Consider the following 16278-nt stretch of genomic DNA (forward strand, 5'->3'; position numbering starts at 1 on the left):
GAAATTATTCATTCAGTGTTATATATACCTATCTTTTATATATAACTGATGGTTGTATATAAAAGATAGGTACTTTCGTGCTAATATATGTCAGATTGTACCTGTATACAATATACTTCTATTGTCTTGATAAGTTCTCATAGTGAGCTGTACAGCACATCTATCATCCTTAACAGTTAACATAGGTAGAGATTAGAGTATATGTGAGAAGCTTGGTGGGTGTACAAAGGTGAAGGCAATGAGGTAGGTGAGATGATGGTTGGGTGTACATAGATGGGGATTAGAGTATATGTGAGAAGCTTGGTGGGTGTACAAAGGTGAAGGCGATGAGGTAGGTGAGATGATGGTTGGGTGTACATAGATGGGGATTAGAGTATATGTGAGAAGCTTGGTGGGTGTACAAAGGTGAAGGCGATGAGGTAGGTGAGATGATGGTTGGGTGTACATAGATGGGGATTAGAGTATATGTGAGAAGCTTGGTGGGTGTACAAAGGTGAAGAAGAGGAGGTAGATGAGACGATGGGTGGGTGTACATAGATGGGATTAGGGTATATGTGATAAACTGGGTGGGTGTACAAAGGTGAGGAAGAGGAGGTAGGTGAGACGATGGGTGGGTGTACATAGATGGGATTAGGGTATATGTGAGAAGCTGGGTGGATGTAAATAGGTGGGGAGAAGGGGCTATGTAAGAAGGTGTGTTTTCATTTGTCCATTTTGTAAAAATATTAAATTTAAGCTCCATAGGCTTCAAAACTACTTAATTAGCAGTGAATTGAAAACTGGATTGCAAATTTTAGGTAAAGCTTGTTGATTTAGAAACAAATATCCAACATTTAATCACACAGCTTGGCTATTTTAACCTGGATTTTGCAAGTCAGTTTCCGACTCACTGCATTTCAGCATTTGGTAAATACAATCCTATATTTATATGACAATAAAATAGCTTAATTGTTCGCATTCAATGCATTAGGAACTCAGTGGGATAAAGGTTCCAATCCCTCCTGCAACTCCCACAATTTCACAGAAAGAGGAAGCGTGTGTTTAGAATTGTTTGAAATGGTAACAGTTCACACTATGCACTGAAATCGGATGTTTTTCATGATTTTCAACCTAACAAAAACCCTATAGAGTTTGTGCTTGCCTCCCAACCATGTGTATACATAGATGACATTTAATTTCGCAATGGAAAGTAAAACATATTTAAACAAAAAGTCTGATTTAGGGCACATCACAAAAGGCTCAGTACTTTTATAGACTTTTATACTCACAAAAAAAATGCATGCAATATAAAGGAACAGTCCAATGTTAAAATCAAATATATTCAAATTTACCTTTAAAGAGTTCCTTTTTTTTTATTTTAGATTTAGGAACAATCCCTTTTTCAATAAAACTAAGCTGGTAATCCTCTTTCCTGCCCAAACAGTCTCTGCTCTCCACCGCGTTAATCCCACAGTTAGTTAATATCTCTCTGTCTAATTTAATGACAATCATTGGGGACCTATGTGCTTGCACAATAATCGCTGCGTTCTGCCAATCCAATCTATGAGCAGCACACTTCCACTTTATTAGACAGTTATAAGCTAGTATGAGAGGAAACCTTCAGACTATTTAGTTTAACACATTTACACATTCTGGCACACACACACACACTCACACTCACAAATACATTTTATTTATTGTGTTTTTTAGGCCTATCACACCCAAAGTTATTAAAATAGCTTAGTGGTGTACTTGCAAAACCATTAACATATTTATTTAACCAATCATTGTTAACAGGAGTAGTCCCAGAAGATAGAAGTTAGCAAATGTTGTGCCCATTCACAAGAAAGGTAGTAGAGAGGAATGGGGCACCTCAGGGATCTGTACTTGGACCCATTCTCTTTAATATTTTTATTAGTGATATTGCAGAAGGTCTAGATGTTAAGCTATGTCTTTTTGCTGATGATACTAAGATATGTAACAGGGTTGAGGTTCCAGGAGGGATAAGCCAAATGGCAAATGATTTAGGTAAACTAGGTTGTAGCAACTGACATTTAATGTGGATAAGTGCAAGATAATGCATCTTGGACGTAAAAACCCAAGGGCAGAGTACAGAATATTTGATAGAGTCCTAACCTCAACATCTGAGGAAAGGGATTTACGGGTGATTATTTCTGATGACTTAAAGGTAGGCAGACAGTGTAATAGAGCAGCAGGAAATTCTAGCAGAATGCTGGGTTGTATAGGGAGAGGTATTAGCAGTAGAAAGAGGGAAGTGCTCATGCCATTGTACAGAACACTGGTGAGACCTCACTTGGAGTATTGTACGCAGTACTGGAGACCGTATCTTCAGAAGGATATTGATACATTAGAGAGAGTTCAGAGAAGGTTCATGGATTGCAGGATAAAACTTACCAGGAAAGGTTAAAGGATCTTAACATGTATAGCTTGGAGGAAAGACGAGACAGGGGGGATATGATAGAAACATTTAAAAGGATACTATAGTCACCCAGACCACTTCAGCTCAATGAAGTGGTCTGGGTGCCAGGCAGTGTTGTATTTAGGATATGTGCTGCCCTAGGCAGGACGGTGCTCGGGCACCCCCCTAATTTAAATTTTTCCCACCCCTTCCTGTCAAGACCGAACTTTGACTGACAGATGCACACTCACTGACAGATGCACACTCACTGACAGACGCACACACTCACTGATAGATGCATACACTCATTGACAGACACACACTCTCATGTACACTGAAAAACAATGACATACACACACGCTCACTGATGTGACACAATGATAGACAGACACACACTATTACACGGACATACACTGAGAGACTCACACTCATAGACAGACGCACACACTGACAGACACTTGCACTCACTGACCGACACATACACACTCACTAACCGACGCACACACTGACAGACACTTGCACTCACTGACCGACACATACACACTCACTAACCGACGCACACACTGACAGACACACGCACTCACTGACCGACACATACGCACTCACTGACCGACACACATACACAGTCACTGACAGACACACAAACATTCACTCACAGACACACATACACATATACAGACATACACATTCACTCACAGACACACACACACATTCACTTAGACACACACACTTACAGACACACACACACACATTCACATACACACTTACAGACACACACACACATTCACTCACAGACACACACGCACATTCACTTAGGCATACACTTACAGACACACACACATACACACACTCAGACACACACACACACACACACTCACAAATTACTACTTTTTAAATGTTATTTTAAATCCACCTAGCCTACCTGGGAGAGCTGCAGTGGATTGCTTACCTGCAGTCCAGTGGGGCTGCTAGTAGGGCAGGCAAGGGGCGGACAGGCTGAGTAGGCAGCAAGGGAGCTTTAATCTCCCTGCTCAGCTCCCTCGCACGCCGCTTAGTGATGCTGGGAGCCGGAGTGACGTCATATTCCGGCTCCCTGGTTCATTAAGCAGCGCGCAAAGGAGCTCAGCAGGAAGAGCTTGGGTGAGCATGCTCCCTCGCTGCCCGCTGCCCACCTCGGGGGGGGCTCAAAAGTAGCCAGCCTGCCAGCTCTTGAGCCCCCCAGGACACGAGGCAAACAAGGGATCTGCCTGGGCATTTGGGAGCAGCTTTTTATGCTGTTTGAATGCGCGTGCGGCATGCGCATTCTGCTCCACTCGGGAGCTGACATCGGCGGGGGGAGGAGAGGTCTCCAGCACCCTTGGCGCTGGATTAAAGTAAGTAGCTGAAGGGGTTTTATCCCCTTCAGCGCCAAGGGAGGGGGGCCCTGAGGGTGAGGGGGACCTAAGGGTTATATGCAAAGTGATCATTTAATACATAAAGGAAATCAACACAGTAAAGGAGGAGACTATATTTAAAAGAAGATAAACTACCACAACAAGAGAACATAGTCTTAAATTACAGGAGCAAAGGTTTAAAAATAATATCAGAAAGTATTACTTTACTGAGAGGGTAGTGGATGCATGGAATAGCCTTCCAGCTGAAGTAGTAGAGGTTAACACAGTAAAAGAGTTTAAGAATGTGTGGGATAGGCATAAGGCTTTTCTAGCTAAAAGATAAGAACAGCGACTAAAGAAAGTATTTAGAAGATTTTGCAGATTAGACGGGCCGAATGGTTCTTATCTGCCGTCACATTCTATGTTTCTATGTTTCTATGCTTCTGTGTTATGGGACAAAAAAAATACACTTCAGTGAGAGGAAGAATGTTAAAGATCAGAGAGCAATAATTGGGGTCCAGTGGCTTCTGTGCTCTTCTGCTGCTGACTACTCCCTCACGCTGTATAGCGATGCGGGGGCAAGAGTGACGTCATATTCCGACTCCCGACATCACAGAGAGCACACTAGGAAGCAGTAAAAGGGGAAGTAAAAGTCTCTGCCTTGGCTAATACGAGTCTGCGTAAGGAGCGCCTTAAGGTGGCTAACTGTTACAGGCCACTGGCTTACTCCAAGCGGTACCCCACTCCCTCTGTCGCCTGGGAACAGTGCACCATAAGCACCTGCTCATGATCGACCCTGCTTGATGTTACAAATGAGCTAACACTGTAAGAGATATTGGCGTGATACAAAAAACCTCCACGATATCTAAAAACCATATCCCACTGAGATATTCGGATCATTTTATTGTCTAAGAACTTTCAAATGGATCAGGGAGAGCCCAGCTATTTTTAAACATGTTTGACTGATTATTATTATTATTATTATTATTATTATTATTATTATCCTGTTTGATGGCATGTCAGTCCTTCCAACATGTTTTATCAATGCACCATTGTTCAATAAAGCATTCCACTGGATTTCCTTGATGTGTACGACCATTTCAGCTTTTTAGTGGAATGTAACAAGTCAAGACTTCATAAACAGCAGATGGACTAGTTTTAGGAGTGCAACTTATCCAAGCAAATTGACTTAGTAGTAATAGGTCATTTTTAGGAATATCTAAAAAAAAGAAATGTAAGTTTCAGCCAACATTGTGCCATCTGGTTGCAAAATTTAGTGAATAATACTATTGCGTTTGTGACTTCATACCAGACTTAAATACCGGCAACCCACAGGTGCAGCCACTAGATGGCAGACTCAGCACAGAATCTATTGCAGTTCTCCGTGTTATATTACTGTATGTTTTAATAACTTTGCTAACAGCTTGTTAAATATGTATACTAATTATTTGTATTAAACATTTGAGCCAAACCGAAATTTGGAGGCATTATTCTTGCCAAATGCATCTATAAAAAGTAACCCTGATTTCTTGAATAAAAAACTGTATTAGCCAGTTTACTAATTTTACATCCAATGTATGTCATGAAAAAAATCTATTAAATGATAAAAATAAAAACAATGAAAAAGATACTTTTCAGAAATGATTGTATACATTTGATTTGATGATCGCCCAACGCAGGGGATCTGTTAGAGACATGATATGACGAATCTTTTACTTTCCCGCTGCTTATACCCTTTGACGTCTTCGCCCAAAAATCGAGAGTCGATTTCCAGTCATTTCTAATGGTTCTGGCAGAAAAAAAAGAGCTGTGACGGCATTCCAACCATTACTGTATACGATGCAAGATAGATAATAACATTCTATTAATAAATTAATGGCTCTGGCAAAATAAACAGTAAACACCCTGTGAACTCATAATTTGGGATAATTGGGTAACAATATAGGGATATGGCTTGCTTTTCTCCTTAATCCTTGCCAGCTTGAACCTTCCTTTTTTTTTTGTCTTTCTTCTTTATCTTACTTCCGAATATTTCCTTCTAGGTTCTCTCTAGTTTTTTCCAGGCGCCTGGTATGACTTATTGTCCCTTGCTTTATTCCAGGAACTAGCTAAAATCCTGGCCAATCCCTTGCTCCCACTTACATGGGAGGACTCAATGTCACTCATTTCTAATGCAAGACTATGGAGAAGAGTAAGCCATGTGGTGTCATATTATGATGATCAGCCCATTTAATGATTTACAGTGGTCATGTTGTCCTCATACAACTATCTGCTTGCCTGTTATGTTTAAACAAAAATAACAACACAAATAAATGACAAAAAAAAGATTAGACCGCGTGCCCCTCTGTTACCCGAGATGCTGTATGCTGATCTGGCCCAAGTGATGAAATGCCAAAACAGAAAGCCTCAACCCTAAAATAAAACTAATATTTTTTTTCCTTATTGCAAAAAAAGACAGACTGTAGGCCACATGGGACAAGAATAAGGTAGTGAAACTGGGACCATCGCCTAACATTTTTCATGCTTACAGGCAATTCAGCTGAGGCCTAGATGCCACTCGAATCGAGCCTGTTTGACATGTCTCAGTGCCACTGTCATGGGTAGGGAGCAGCTTAGATCATGTGCTGTACTCAGCTGAGAGAGGTTGCAGGATCTCAATGTTTGGTGTATAAGCAAAGATGCAGCAACATAACAAAATAAAAGAATGGGATAATTAAATGTTGTTAATAAAATGTTAAAATTATTAAACAATGACAGGAACAGTGGTAGGAAGCAGTTTCAGAAAAAAAAAAAAAATCCAGCACATACTTTAGGTTAAGTGCTACAGTTATACTTTTAAAAATTCTTTCCTTAACATCAAAAATGTTGGGTTGTGAAGAAATATATATATTTCTTAATTGATCATTTAATAATGGGATTTGCTGCCTCATTATTAAATTGATATTTTTTATAAAAAAAAAATGTAAAAAAAAAAAGTTGAGAAAAAGCAAAAACTCTTTGGCAATTCTTCAGTATAAACTTTGAAAGTAACTGTGTAGAAGTGTACATTATAATTGAACTTCCAGTATCATCCCGTAAATGTGTTGTTTTTTTTGGAAATCCCCCGCATTGCAAAGCTTCCTTTTTCTCATTGTCTTTTGAAATTGGAAATGTGGTTTTCCCCGCAAGTATTTTTTCTTTGAATGTTGTTTGTATTGTCTAGTATTTTAAATTAATTTGGTCATTAAGAAATGTCGAACTAGTGAAATCAGAAAAACACCTGAAAAGACTGTTACACTTCAGAATAGATCTATAAATTATCTACAGTAAATGGTAATATATCACTAGAATGTACATCATGGTACTTTTAGAATACAATAGAATATTTGTACATATATACAGTGTATCTACAGCAGAAATTTCACGAACTGACTTGTGGCAAAGGTGGTATCCTATCTCAGTACCGTATTTGAAATTACTTTAGTATGACTCATTGTTCTGCCAACATTTGTCTATGGAGATTCCATGTGCTGGATGTTATACACTTGTTAGCAATGGTTGAGGCTTAAACTCCAGATCTCAGTAATTAGTAGGGGGAGATCATTTTGGCCATTTAGTATATATTTTCTTGTGTGGTGATCACGCAATACAGAGACATCACAGAGTGACCGGCACTGCAACCTCATCCCTCTGCTGATGTTAGAAGTAAAGGGACACTGTAGGCACCCAGACCCCATCAGCTCATTGAAGTGGTCTGGGTGCAATGTTCCATGTCCCTTAACCCTGCAATAGTAATTATTGTGGTTATTGTGAAAGTGCAATAATTACTATCCAGGATTAATTCCACCACTAGAGGGACTTCCTGGTTTAAAACGTACCTTTGATCCGGTATCTGATGCTGGACGTCCTCAAGCTCTGCATAAGGTCCTCCAGCCTCAGATTTTTCCTCATAGGAAAGCAGTGAATAATACTTTCCTATGGGGAAATCCTAATGGGAATGCGGCCATTGCTGCGCATGCGCATTACGTCTCCCTCACCGGTTGACGTTGGCGGAGCGTGGGCGGAGCTCTGCTGCCTGTTAATTTTTGCCAAAATTCAGCTTGACCCAACATCAAGCACTGTACGTTTTAGACATGTGAAGGGGGAAAATTTGCTCTGTTTTAATTTGCCAATTTTTTCATTTTGTTTCATGTGACATTTGCACAATGTTGATTCAGACTAAACTAAATTCATTCGAAAATGTTGCCATTTTTCTAAATCCGGATACCCTATATCACTTATGGGGAATTAATGACAGTCACAAAGTAACAATGTCCCAATTTAGGGAGTTATCTGCTAAACAGCTGAAAGATCGAAATTAAGGAAAGCCCTTTTCTTAATTTTGATATTTCAGCTGTTTAGAAGGCAACTCCATAATTTGTGGGATTGCCATACTTAACCCCTTACTGGCTGTGTGATGGGCTATCCTGCCATGCAGTGCAGGGCTTTAACACACCTTGATGGCATAGACCGACATGCAGTGAAAGTACCAGCCGGGTTCCTGCTGGTACCAAGAAATCCCAGGTATCTTTCAAAACTTGAGGGTCCCCTCTGTCACTTTCTGAAACTTTGCAATAGTTTGCTAAAATGCACATAAGGTTATTGCTATACTCTGGAGATTTGGGAGAGTACTATTGTCAATGTCACGTGTACAAAAATTAAGGGTAAAATGGGAACACTCATTAGAACATAGTGGTTAGAGAGAAGCAGAGTTAGGTGGCATTGATAACAGATGTTGGGTTTGAAAGTGAAAGATGTGTGGGTGGAAAGTTAGTAAAGGATATGATGTTTTAAAAAAAAAAAAAAAGTTATATCAAAATATATACAGTTTGCATACCCTTGGAGAATTGGTTATATATGCACCATTTTTAAAGAAAATATGAGTGAGCAGGCAAAACACGCTTCTTTTATTTCTTATGGGATTCATATTCAACTGTAGGTTATAACAGAACGACTGTCAGGGTCCCACGGGCGGCTGTGAGGGGAGGCTGCAAGCCGCTTGCAGCACTCACCCTTGGTTCTTCGCCGCCCACGGTCTCCCCTTCCTATGCCTGTTGGCGAGCGGCGTCCTCACAGCCTCGGACGCCGCTCGCATCCTCCTTCTCGTCTCCCGGCGGCAGCGTGTATAAAGCTGCAGGCTGGGAGACCGCGCATTTATGCAAACGCCGGGGTCAGCCACGTGACCCGGTGTTAAAGTCACAGTATGACAATCACAGTGGGAGGTATAGATATCTCCCACGTGTGATTGTTAATTCTGATTGGAAGTTATCCAATCAGAATTAACCACAGGATTTAAATACTTACCTTTCCTGTCCCTCAGTGCCCTGTTGTGGTCTTTGGTTACCTGTATTGCTGTTTGCTTTTGTTTCTCTCTGGTTACCGATTATTTGGCTTGTTTCTCCGACTCTCCTGTATTCTCCATCCCTTTGACCTCGGCTTGTTTCACGTTCTCCTGTTTTCTGGCTCCCCTTACTCGGCTTGTCTACTGACTATTCTTGGGACCGGTACTGCACCTTTTCCTCTCTGTGACCTGTTAGCGTGTTAGGTTCCCCGAATCGTGACAACGGCACAATCATAAATCAAAACATGGCAACAAATAAAAAAATGATATGACCCCTATTCAAAATCAAAAGTCTGCATACCCATAGTTCTTAATACTGTGTATTGCCCCCTTTAGCATCAATGATAGTGTGCAGTCTTTTGTAATAGTTGTCTATGAGGCCTCTAATTCTTGCAGGTGGTAAAGCTGTCCATTTGTCTTGGCATCCAGGTCATGCAAAGTCTTTGGTCGACTTGCATAAACCGCACGTATGATATCTCCCCAAAGTGGTTTCAATGATATTGAGGTCAGGAGACTGTGATGGCCACTCCAGAATATTCACCTTTTACTGCTGTAACCACTGGAGAGTCAACTTGGCTTTGTGCTTAGGGTCATTGTCATGCTGAAAAGAACAAGAGCATCCCATGAGCAGCCCTCGTGCAGAAGAATGCAAATTGTCTGCCAGTATTTTCTGATAAAATGCTGCATTCATCTTGCCATCAATGTTTATAAGATTGCCAGTGTCTTTAGGGCTCACCCACCCTCTTAAACATCAGTGAGCCACCACCATGTTTCACAGTGGGGGTGGTATTCTTTTCACTATAGGCTTGTTGACCACTCTCCAAACATAGAGCTTATGGTTGTTACCATAAACCCTATTTTGGTCTTGTCACTCCAAATTACAGTGTTCCAGAAGCTGCGAGGCGTGTTACGGTGTTGTCGGGCATATTGTAACCGGGCTTTTATGTGGCATTGGCGCAGTAAAGGCTTCTTTCTGGCAACTCGACCCTGCAGCTCATTTTTATTCAACTATCGTCTTTTGTGCTCCTTGAAACAACCACACCTACGTTTCCAGAGCAGCCTGTATTTCTCCTGAGGATATCTGTGTTTTTTCTTTATATTCCTAACAATTCTTCTGGCAGTTGTGGCTGAAATCTTTCTTGGTCTAGCTGACCTTGGCTTGGTATCAATAGATGCCCACATTTTCCACTTCTTAATAAGTGATTGAACAGTATTCAAGGCTTTGGATTGCTTTTTATATCCTTTTCCATCTTTATAAAATTATATTACCATATTACTCAGGTCTTTTGACAGTTCTTTTCTTCTCCCCATGGCTCAGTATCTAGCCTGCTCAGTGCATCCACGTGAGAGTTAACAAACTCATTCACTATTTATACACAGACACTAATTGCAGTTTAAAAAGCCACAAGTATGGGAAATGAACCTTTAATTGCCATTTAACCTGTGTGTATGTCACCTTCTGTGTCTGCAACAAGGCCAAACTTTCAAAGGTATGTAAACTTATGATCAGTGCCATTTTGGTGATTTCTATTATCATTATGATTTAAAAAGGAGCCAAACAACTATGTGATAGTAAATGATCAGTCATATTATTTAAAATAATAATAATGCCAATATTTCCCAATTTCTGACAGGGTATGCAAACTTTTGAGCACAACTGTATATATATACATACATCAACACACCAGTTGTATAGTCATTATCAAAGTACATTGATGGTGAATTGAATGCCCCACTGGTTTGAGCTAAGATCATAGGAGTTGTTTATAAACTTAACACAACTCACTGTTCACTGAGTAGACCCCAGAAAAGACCCCAGTGCATAGACCCCCGAATAGACCCCTATTTATTCAGCTTCTGATTTTATACTCATGTGATCCCACTGATAGCAATCTCTGTTAATAGATATTTTTAATCTACTTCAAGATATGCCTGCCTTTACTACGGAGAATTATAGCTATAGAATTTTATTTAATTTTTCACGTTTTATTGCGAGAAGAATTAAAAAGACATGTTGTTTAATTTGTTTTTTTATTGTTACCCAGATAAAACATTGCAGCGGGCCTTGTCACACTCTCTTACTTTATATCAAACAGGAACTGTGAACTTTCTGAAATACACTGGGTTTCAATTTATTTTTCAATGATTCATTATTTTTGTATAAACTTTTTTTTTTTTACGGCAGGACTCCCCAAGCTTGCAGAGACTGCTTTCCTCTCTTAGGGGTCGGACATCCTGCATTGAGGGCTCCAGCGGCCTACCTATGGCTTATCTGGTGGTGGAGGCACTGAGACACGCCTGGTCTGTTGGTCTCTGACCTACCTGGAGACAGAATAAGGACGGTTGTGACCCATCGCTTTCCTCACCCCCCCCCCCCCGCCAGAGAGGGTTATTCTGACACATATCTGCCTTGGGACCAGCAGCAATCTTGGTGAAGCGACGGTTGCTGGAGAATCCCACTTAAAATGGCGGCTGCCAAATGTCCACCGGCTCAACAACCCTACACTCTATCGGGACTTCACAAAATCTTTGAAGCCTTCTGGGCCAAGTTGGTCTACAGAATGCAAAACCCCCCACAGGTTGAGACATCAGAAGACTACCACAGCGATTACAAGACAGTGTCACACGAGAGAGTAAGAGCGCATACCCAACACCATGCTGGAGACCAGAGAGACCCAGTGACAACATCCCCTGTTTTCGGAGGATCCCAGCTTCTCAGAAACGGCATACCAAACTAACTCACCGGGCGAGACGCTGCACCAGAACACAAGGAGCACAGCTTCAGAGAGGAAAGAATCCTGAGAAACCAGTTCACTCCATATCTCAAGGTGGAAAGAAGCATGTTGACCTGCTGGATCGTGTGTTGGTAGCTCGAAAGCCTCAGTTCCAGATTTGGAACTCTGCACTAGCAGCCATGGGTGTGGGTTGACCGAATAAGTATTTTTTTGGCCGTAAGCCCTACTTGGGAGGGATAATACCGTACCCCCCACTGATATTAGGTCCCAATGATCTGACTGCTTAGCAATTCCTAATTTGTGCCTTATTTTTGTGTTTACAATAATCTTTTCAGACACTTGAATGCCATATTCTACTGTAAGCATGTTTACTTATTAGTATTATCAGTGGCATACCTACCACAGTCGCAGGGGATCGCTGCAGGGGGCCCGGCCACAGCCACGACACCTGTGACCGTGGGCCGCCTATATGCCGCCTCCTCTGTTTTCCCCCTTTCATAGGGGGACCCATGAGGTGGCCCGCTGGCCACCTAATGGACCCCCAGCGGGCATCAGAGTTCCTTTTAGACGCGGCGAGGGAGCTGTTTTCTCTCTATTCTGCTCCCTTGCATGCCGTTTGCTGATGCAGGGAGCCAGAATATGTCGTCATCAGTAGACAACCCGCGAGGGAGCAGAGCAGAGAGAACACAGCTCCCTCGCCGCGTCTAACAGGAACTCTGCCACCCGCCACACTGAAGCCCCACTGGACCCCAGGGACAGATCCACGCCAGCTCTCCAGGTAGGGAGCTTGGATGGACATTTAATATTAATAATTTGTGTGTGTCTGTAAGTGTGTATGTGTGTGTCTGAATGTGTATGTGTCGGCAAGTGTATGTGTGTGTCTGTAAGTTTATGTATGTGTCTAAATGTGTATGTGTCTGTAAGTGTATGTGTGTGTCTGTAAGTGTATGTGTCTGTAAGTGTATGTATCTGTAAGTGTGTGTGTCTGTGAGCGTATGTGTCTGTGAGTGTGCGTGTGCATATGTCTGAGTGTGTACATATGAGTGTATGTGTGTATGTCTCTACATGTGTCTGTATGTATGTCTGTATGTATGTGTGTGTCTGTATGTAAGCGTCTGCATGTGTATCTGTTTGTCTGCATGTGTGTGGGGGGGTGCAGGAATGTGTGGGGTAGAAGGTAGATGTATGGGGGGCCCCAGGGCAATTTTTGCACTGGGGCACTGGGGTTTCTAGTTACTCCTCTGATTATTATTATCAATTTTTTTTTAAGTCCCGCCAGTCATCTAACTTAAAGGAACACTATAGTCACCTAAATTACTTTAGCTAAATGAAGCAGTTTTAGTGTATAGATCATTCCCCTGCAATTTCACTGCTCTACTCACTGTCATTTTGGAGTTAAATCACTTTGTTTCTATTTATGCAGCCCTAGCCACACCTCCCCTGGCTATGATTGACAGAGCCTGCATGAAAAAAAAACTGGTTTCACTTTCAAACAGATGTAATTTACCTTAAATAATTGTATCTCAATCTCTAAATTGAACTTTAATCACATACAGGAGACTCTAGCAGGGTCTAGCAAGCTATTAACATAGCAGGGGATAAGCAAATCTTAATTAAACAGAACTTGCAATAAAGAAAGCCTAGATAGGGCGCTCTTTACAGGAAGTGTTTATGGAAGGCTGTGCAAGTCACATGCAGGGAGGGGTGACTAGGGTTCATCAACAAAGGGATTTAACTCCTTAATGGCAGAGGATTGAGCAGTGAGGCTGCAGGGGCATGTTCTATACACCAAAACGGCTTCATTAAGCTAAAGTTGTTCAGGTGACTATAGTGTCCCTTTAATAACACATTAAGAATAAGTCTCCTGGTGGGCACTCTAACACACGATAACTTATATACTGTCACTAGCTTAGCTTTAAATATACCGTTTGGATAATCGTTTGATGCATAGTGATCCACCATGTCATTTAAATATAAAAAACTGTGCAATTTTTTCTGATACTGTATGTCATATCACTGGGTTTTATACTGAAGTCAATCTTTTACAATGTTCATGCAAGCCTGTATACCTAATCCTACACTGCAAAAATAAAGAAATATATATATATATATATATATATATATATATATATATATATATATATATATATATATATATATATACATATATATATATATATATTGTATCTAAAAATTTCAAAATATTACAAAGTTCAAATATTTTAATTATAATACTAGAAACATTTGAAAAATTGATCCAAAAATATGAAATTGTTTGGAAAGCTTATTTAACAATATAGCCACAATATAGCAAGGACACAGCTAATTCACATCCACAGAGATTAAACAGACAGATTTCTTTTAATGTAGGGACAGATCTAAAATTGACAAAGTGTATAGATCAGTCTGTTTTTTACTTGCATATAAAAATTACCAATCCATTGTTCTAACACAATGATAAACGTCTGCAGATCAGGAGTAAACTGGTTTGCAATATGTTATCTGTAAAAAAAAAAAAGCCCACCTCCCTCACCATCTGTCTAATCGGTCAAGCGTTCCTTTTACAAGAAAAATAAAAAAAAATAAGACACTATGATAAATTATTACAACTTTTTCAGAATTCTCGAGACATGCTTTGCACCCGGAAACAGATGTGAAGATTGTGATGCTCACTGGAGCTTGCCGTGCGTGTAGAGGGATGTCGTCTTGTTTGTCTCACTTAATGGGGGCTTAAGATCTGATCCACTAGCACCTAAACTGATTCCTATCATGCCATCATCATTCTATCCAGTCCTACCTATTCTCTTGGAAACTTCATTTTTATTAGTTTTAGGCTTTTGTTTGCAGCTGCATCTAAAATAAAGCTCATTCTTACTGTAGATACAAATTAGTCAGTTGGAACAACATTACAGGAACTCATTTTGCTTGGGTTATTATTAGCCCTTGATACTATTTACGATACACTCAATTTTACGCATAATTTAAAAAGGGAAGCGCACATATTAACAGGTTTTTAGAGTATTTTATGCAAGAGGCACATAGTAGTCTTTAATCAAAGGTCAAGAGTATTTCAATTGAAGTTCTAGACACCAATAAATATAATTTAACTTCAAATAATTAAATGCACATACAAAACTAACTGTATATTTAAAAAAAATAAGTAACTCCAGACTTTATTGTAAAATCAAGAAGTAAGAAGCAAAGTAGATTTAAAATTCCTATAGAGAATGTCAAAATATTGACTGATCTTGGGTGAAGTTAAACATCTGGAAACCCAAAGCCTGTGGAATATGGAATGTTAAAATGTCATGTTCTGTAAGTAGTACCATCTTGTAGAATACTCTAACTCAGGCTTCCCCAAGCTCCGGCCCTCCATATGTTCCTGTACTACAACTATCACTAGATATGCTGAGAATCATAGGAGTTGTAGTTCAGCAACATCTGGAGTGCCGGAGTTTGTAGTCCAGTTCAAACTGTTAGCAACAATAAAATGATTATGCATGTGTATCATGACACCATGTATGTGAATATAGATATTACCAGGCAAGTCTTGCATGAGTTGAGACATTATCGGAGCACAGTGATTGGTTAGCTTCCAATGCCACCAATCACAGTGCTCTTGAGCATTCAAGGGAAGTTGGTCACTGTAAACATTTAGTTTGTGCAAAATCTTACAACCAACTGAGAATATCGAAAAAAATATAATTTGGGGGGTGGGAGGGCGAGGCATTGAGGTTTTATTGATTGATTTATTATTGTTGTGCCATTCAGATAAAAATTATTAAATTGCTTCTATGGGATCAAATTGATTTTTGGAGAAAGCATTTTTCTTGTGGAGAAAGAATAATTATCAATTATGGTATCGATATGTATAAGTGTATATTTGCATGATGTCAGGATCAATGAGCACACACTAACTCTTTATTATATGCATGATTATGCATGATAAATTACAAAAAATGAAGACAACATGGCTTGGAGCAATAAAGAACATTTGTACAGATGAGAGAGAATTTAGCAAAGGTGTGGTAATTATGAAACGGATGGTATGGCCTGGGGAGTTGTCTAATTTAGGCAGGAGGAGGGAACTGAAGCTGTGGTCTGGGAAAAATAAGTAATAATGTACAAGTATGTGGTTGTCTTACACCTTAACGCATTAAATGTAAACACAAACCTTTAGTAAGTACATGGCACACGTGTGATAAAGGTAGATCTACTGGAGTATGTGGCCTTTGCCTGAGTTTATAAAATACAGAGTTACAATTATGTAACCAATCCTGACTACTGTTTCATCAGAATGGTAATCCGTGCGTGAATGGGTTTATTCACTTAAATTGTGTGAATGAAAAACTGCATTGCAAAACCTGTCGTAAAATAAATTAAGTTTAAGATAGTCATCAAATCCAATGAATT

The sequence above is a fragment of the Pelobates fuscus genome, chromosome 11, assembly GCF_036172605.1.
Source record: "Pelobates fuscus isolate aPelFus1 chromosome 11, aPelFus1.pri, whole genome shotgun sequence".
Classification (NCBI taxonomy): Eukaryota; Metazoa; Chordata; class Amphibia; order Anura; family Pelobatidae; genus Pelobates; species Pelobates fuscus.